Raw genomic sequence first — 7,143 nt, forward strand, 5'->3', positions numbered from 1 at the left:
TGGATCTTTATACTCACTTGATTTTGAATCACTTGTGACATGAAAATCATACCACATGAGGAAGGCCTTGTTTTCATTGAGATGTAACAAGATAGTAACTTGTTGGAAGTAATACATTATGATGTATGCAGTCCAATGGGTGCTGAGGCACGCAGTGGATATCATTATGTTCTTACTTCAATGACGATTTGAGTAGATACAGGAGTATTTACTTAATGAATCACAAGTCTGAAATATTGAAAAAGTTCAATTCTGTTTCAGAGTGAAGTTCGTCGTAACAAGAGGATAAACTGTCTACGATATGATCATAGAGATGAATATCTGAGTTGCGAGTTTTGGTACACAGTTAAGATAATGTGGAAGTTGTTTCGTAATTCATGCCACCAAGAACACCATGGTGTGATGGTGTCATAGCCGCGACCTATTTGATATGGTGCATACTATGATGTCTCTTATCGAATTACCACTATCATTTATGGGTTATGCATTAGAGACAACCGCATTCACTTTAAATAGGGAACCGCGTAATTCCGTTGAGATGACACAGTACAGACTGAGGTTTAGAGAAATCTAAGCTGTCATTTCTTGAAAGTTTGGGGCTGCGACACTTATGTGAAAAAGTTTCAGTCTGATAAGCTCGAACCCAAAGCGGATAAATGCATCTTCAATAGGATATCCAAAACAGTTGGGTGCATCTCCTATCACAGATCCGGAAGCAAAGTGTTTGTTTCTAGAAACGGGTCCTTTTTATCGAGGAAACGTTTCTCTCGAAAGAATTGAGTGGGAGGGTGGTGGAACTTGATGAGGTTAGTGAACCGTCACTTCAACCAGTGTGTAGCAGGGCGCACGAAGTTGTTCCTGTGGCGACTACACCAATTGAAGTGGAAGCTGATGATAGTGATCATTGAGCATCAGATCAAGTTACTACAGACCTCATAGGTTGACAAGGTCGTGTACTACTACAGAGTGGTACTGTAACCCTGTCTTGGAGGTCATGTTGTTGAAATACTATGAACCTACGAGTTATGGAGAAGCAATGGTGGGCCCAGATTCCAACAAATGGCTCGAGCCCATGAAATCCGAGAGAGAATCCATGTGTGAGAACGAAGTGTAGACTTTGGAAGAACTACTTGATGGTCGTAGGACTATTAAGTAAAGATGGATCTCTATAACGAAGACAGGCGATGATGGTGAAACGTCACCATTAAGAAAAGCTCGACTTGTCGCAAGGATGTTTTCGGAGAAGTTCAAAGAGTTGAGTATGATGAGACTTTCTCACTCATAGGGATGCTAAAGGTCTGTTGGAATTATGTTAGCAGTTTCTGCATTATTTATGAAATATTGCACATAGGATGTCAAAACATTGTTTTCCTCGACGGAAAGGTTGTATGGGATACAACCGGAAAGTTTTGTCGATCCTAAGGATGCTAACAAGTATGCAAGCTCCGGCGATCCTTCTATGGACTCGTGCAAGCATCTCGGTGTTGGAATATATGCTTTGATGAGTTGATCGAAGCTTTTGGGTTTATACAAGGTTTGTGAGAAACTTGTATTTCCAAAGAAGTGAGTGGGAGCACTATATAATTTCTGATAAGTATATGTGGTTGACATATTGTGGATCAGAAGTAATGTAGAATTTTTGTAAAGCATAAAAGGTTGTTTGAAAGGAGATTTTCAAAGGAATACCTGGATTGCGCTACTTGAACATTGAGCATCAAGATCTATGGAGATAGATCGAAACGCTTAATAGAAGTTTCAACAAGATGCATGCCTTGACAAGCTTTTGAAGGAGTTCAAAATAGATCAGCAAAGAAGGAGTTCTTGGCTCTGTTGTAAGGTGTGAATTTGAGTAAGACTCAAAACCCGACCCCGGCAGAATAAAGAGAATAGGCGAAGGTCGTCTTCTGTACCTTAGCGGTAGACTCTAAAGTATGTCATGCTGAGTATCGCACCTGATGTGTGCCTTGCTACAAGTCTGTTAAGAGGAACACAGAGTGATCCAGGATTGAATCACTGATCAGCGGTCAAAGTTATCCTTAGTAACTAATGGACTCAGGAACTTTTCTCGATTATGGAGGTGGTTAAAGAGTTCGTCGTAAAGGGTTACGTCGATGCAAGCTTTGACACTAATTCGAATAACTATGAGTAGTGAAACGGATTCGTATGGCAAAGTAGATATTTGGAATATTTTCCGAATAGCACATAGTAGCAGCATCTATAAGATGACATCAAGATTTGTAAAGCTCACTCGGATCTGAAAGGGTTCAGAACCGTCGACTAAAACCTCTCTCACAAGTAAGACGTGATCAAACCCCAGAACTGTAAGGGTGTTGGATTCGTTAGAATCACATGGTGATGTGAACTAGATTATTGACTCTAGTGCAAGTGGGAGACTGTTGGAAATATGCCCTAGAGACAATAATAAATTAGTTATTATTATATTTCTTTGTTCATGATAATCGTTTATTATCCATGCTATAATTGTATTGATTGGAAACACAATACATGTGTGGATACATACACAAAACACTATCCCTAGTAAGCCTCTAGTTGACTAGCTCGTTGATCAAAGATGGTCAAGGTTTCCTGACCATAGGCAAGTGTTGTCGCTTGATAACGGGATCACATCATTAGGAGAATCATGTGATGGTCTAGACCCAAACTAATGAGCGTAGCATGTTGATCGTGTCATTTTATTGCTACTGTTTTCTGCGTGTCAAGTATTTATTCCTATGACCATGAGATCATATAACTCACTGGCACCGGAGGTACCTTGTGTGTATCAAACGTCACAACGTAACTGGGTGACTATAAAGATGCTCTACAGGTATCTCCGAAGGTGTCCGTTGAGTTAGTATGGATCAAGACTGGGATTTGTCACTCCATGTGACGGAGAGGTACCTCAGGGCCCACTCGGTAATACAACATCACACACAAGCCTTGCAAGCAATGTGACTTAGTGTATGTCACGGGATCTAGTATTACGGAACGAGTAAAGAGACTTGTCGGTAAACAAGATTGAAATAGGTATGCGGATACCGACGATCCAATCTCGGGCAAGTAACATACCGAAGGACAAAGGGAATGACATACGGGATTATATGAATCCTTGACACTAAGGTTCAAACGATAAGATCTTCGGAGAATATGTAGGATCCAATATGGGCATCCAGGTCCCGCTATTGGATATTGAACGAGGAGTCTCTCGGGTCATGTCTACATAGTTCTCAAACCCGCAGGGTCTGCACACTTAAGGTTCGACGATGTTTTATGCGTATTTGAGTTATATGGTTGGTTACCGAATGTTGTTCAGCGTCCCGGATGGGATCATAGATGTCACGAGGGTTTACAAAATGATCCGGAAACGAAGATTGATATATAGGTTTGTCTCATTTGGTTACCAGAAGGTTTTCGGGCATTACCGGCATCGTACCGGGAATGACGAATGTGTTTCGGAGTTCTATCGGGAGGGGCCCACCCACCCGGGAAGAAGCCCAAAGGCTTTGTGGGGGAACACCAGCCCTTAGTGGTCTGGTGGGCAAGCCCAAGAGGGCCCTTGCGCAGGAAGAAGGAAAAAAACCAACAAGGGAGAAAAGGAAAAAAAGGAGAGGAGGTGGGACAAAAGAAGAGGACTCCTCCCCCTCCAAACCAAATTGGGGAGGGACTCCTCCTCCCCCTTCGGCCGAACCCTTGAGGCTCCCTTGAGCCTCAAGGCAAGGTCCCTCCCCTCCTCCTTTATATACTGAAGGTCTCGGGTGTTTTGAAACAACTTTTGCCACGTGCATCCCGACACCTCTACTTCGTAGATTTCCCTCTAGATCGTATTTCTGCGGAGCTCGGGCGGAGCCCTATGGGAATAGATCACCACCAACCTTCGGAGTGCCGTCACGCTACCGGAGAACTCATCTACCTCTCCATCTCTCTTGCTGGATTAAGAAGGCCAAGATCATCGTCGCGTTGTACGTGTGCTGAACGCGGAGGTGCCGTCCGTTCGGCAGTAGATCGGGAAGGATCATGATGAGATCGCGGGACGGATCGTGATGAAGTTCGCGAGACAGATCGTGATTATATAGTGGGATGGAGTGTACGACTACGGTGATTTGAATCACACAAGTTGTTCCACTACATCGTCCGCGTTTCTTAACGCTTACCGTTGTGCGATCTACAAGGGTACGTAGATCGGAAATCTCCTCTCGTAGATGAACATCACCATGATAGGTATTGCTTGTGCGTAGGAAAAAAATTTGTTTCCCATGCGACGTTCCCCAACATCACCCTGCTGTCAGGCCCTTGAAGTCCCAATCCATGGCTACTCTCAAGGCTAAGGAATTTTTTATGACCCGCAATTTTAATCCCTATGTGGAACCTCACAAGCCTTCAATGCTCAACCGTCCCTTCTGGACCCGGAAGCAACTGTCCATCTACAATGACATTCTAAAGCCAAGGGAGAACCTGTATGTTCCTCATGTAAAGTCTATTGATGTTGAACATATGCAACGCAATGAAAGATATTTCAGGACTGCTTGTGTTCTGTGAGCAACATAAGTTCAAGGTTCAGGTGCAGACTCTAGATATGTCTCATGTTATGTGGTGTGAGCTCTGTTCTGTGGTGTCTCAGTGTAAGTACCCCATGTATGGCCCCTTTCTGATGCATCTGATTGAGAAGACTTGGGAAGCAACCTTTCCCGATGAGTTGTTTGAAGTTGGGGACTTGGTTTCTCACAAGGATGTGCAGCTTAGGCAGAAGGACAAGTGGGCTACTCACACTGACCCTGAACAAGATGTGCCTGAAGACATGGATGAAGATTCTGCTGATGACGAGGCTGATTAGGATTTTGTAGCTGACGAGGACACTGCTTCCCCCACTGCGCCCCATAGGCAAACCTTCTTGGGCTAAGAAGCTTAAGGAGAAGATGAAGAAGCTCTTCTGTATGCAGGCCAAGGGTCAGTACCGGGCTCATGCGACCAAAAAGGCGGCTATCAGTCGTCACAAGGCTCTTGGGAGGCAAGTTGGATTAATGATTAAGAGCGGTTCTGAGGATAGGCTCACTAATGAGGACACCTGGATTGCTCGTCATTGCCCTTGGGATTCCGATGTTGAGTTGCCTGGCTCTCCTGCTCCCCGTGTCATCGTTCAGCACAACTCTGAGTGTGCTGAGTATTGATGTGTCAGCATTACCTCACCTCCTGGATCCTTGCTGTTTTCTATGCCCTTTTTGGCATCTTGCTAGCAAAGGGGGAGAGTGTTGGGATTTGCGTGTCACGAGTGTTCTTTCATGGCTCATCTTTTCACTCGTGATCTCTTATATCGTTTGCTTTGGTTAGAAGACTAAGTTGTGTGGTGTGGAACTTATGTTGGTTTGCGTTTTTAATGTGTGTGACACTCTTGTGAGGCTATGTCATATGGTGTGAGACATATGCAACCGTAGTTTTATCATATGTCCTTAATTTCATGAGATGCTTATATTGTGCCCTTTTTATCATGCTCACATCATTTCTTGCAGCTATATTACTCTCAATTGTGACATATATGCAAGTAGTGTATGTCGATAAAATATAGGGGGGGTGTTGATCCTAGTGTGTGCACTTTGCATTCTGAAAGCATACTCAAATAGTGCACACACTTAGGGGAGCCTGTTTATATTTTGTAGACAGTGGGGTTGCATTCTATATCATTTTTATCCTCTATGAAAATCCCGTGTTGTCATCAATCCACCAAAAAGGGGGAGATTGTAAGGGCATATTTCTACTCCATTAGTTTTGATGATTGATGACGACACTTTTGCGGACTAATCATGTGCAATAAGTCTTTTAGGTATTTCCTTGGTTTTCACAAACACGATTCTTGCCCCTTGGTGTTTTCATGTGAAGACGGTTTTCGCTCTTACATTTCGTTGTCGGTGGACTTGAGTCGTAGGAAAATATGTACTATTAAGAGGAGATCCGCTTTGGAAAAGTCTAGGTGGAATCATCACGTACACTTTTTTCCTCACCCCTTTTCCACTGCGATGGAGCTTTTCAACCTTCCCTAAGCCTGCCATGCAAATTCCAAGCGGTAGTACCGCTCCCAGGAGCGGTACTACATCTTATCACTGGTAGTACCGCCCGGCCGGCAGTAGTACTGCTCAGAGCGATAGTGCTATGTTGGTGCCCCTAGCCTGTACCGCTCTCAAGAAGTGCAAACACTTTTGTGGACGGATTTTGCAGTAGTACTGGGTGGTAGTACCGCCCACAGAGTGGTACTACCACTTGTTACTACCGCTCCGGGCGGTACTAGGTGCTCTGCCTCGGTTCTGGCCTGGCCTCCCTCTGCCTGAGCAGTACTACCTCTTATAATGGATACTACCGCTCCCAGGAGTGGTAGTACCGCTCTAGCTCGTGCACAGGGGGTGGATAATGGGCAAATTCCCTCCCCCACTATATAAAGGGTTTTTTTTTCTTCTGTGAGAACCCCACCTTTTGCCCCCTAAGCTCCATTGTTGGTCCAAGCTCCATTTTAGCCCGATCTCACTCCCTAGCAAACAGAACTTGTTGATATTCTAGGGTTGGGTTGAGAGGGCCTCGATCTAAACTTCCACCAAGAGAAATTTGATTCCCCCCACTAATCCAACGCAGATCTTGTTACTCTTGGGTGTTTGAGCACACGATACGGTTAAGGTCACCTCGAAGCCATATTCCATTGTGGTGAAGCTTCGTGGTCTTGTTGGGAGCCTCCAATTAAGTTGTGAAGATTGCCCCAACCTTGTTTGTAAAGGCTTGGTCGTCGCCTTCAAGGGCACCACTTAGTGGAATCACGGCGCCTCGCATTGTGTTAGGGCGTGAGGAGAATACAGTGTCCTTAGTGGCATCTTGGGGAGCATTGTGCCTGCACACCGCTCCAATGGAGACACACTTCCCCTCAAAGGGAAGTAACTTTGGAAACACATCCTCGTCTTTATCGGTTGCACTTGTGGTTATTTCTTACCTTTACTTGTATTTACTTCATGATTATTATTGTTGTTGTTAGCATCATATAGGTTGCTCACGTAGTTGCATATCCAGACAATCTATTTGTTTCTAAACCTAATTTATTTAAAGAAAAGTTTAAAATTTGTTAGTTGCCTATTCACCCCCCTCTAGTCAACCATATCGGTCCTTTCAATT

Source organism: Hordeum vulgare, chromosome 2H (genome assembly GCF_904849725.1).
Source record: "Hordeum vulgare subsp. vulgare chromosome 2H, MorexV3_pseudomolecules_assembly, whole genome shotgun sequence".
In the NCBI taxonomy this organism is placed as follows: domain Eukaryota; kingdom Viridiplantae; phylum Streptophyta; class Magnoliopsida; order Poales; family Poaceae; genus Hordeum; species Hordeum vulgare.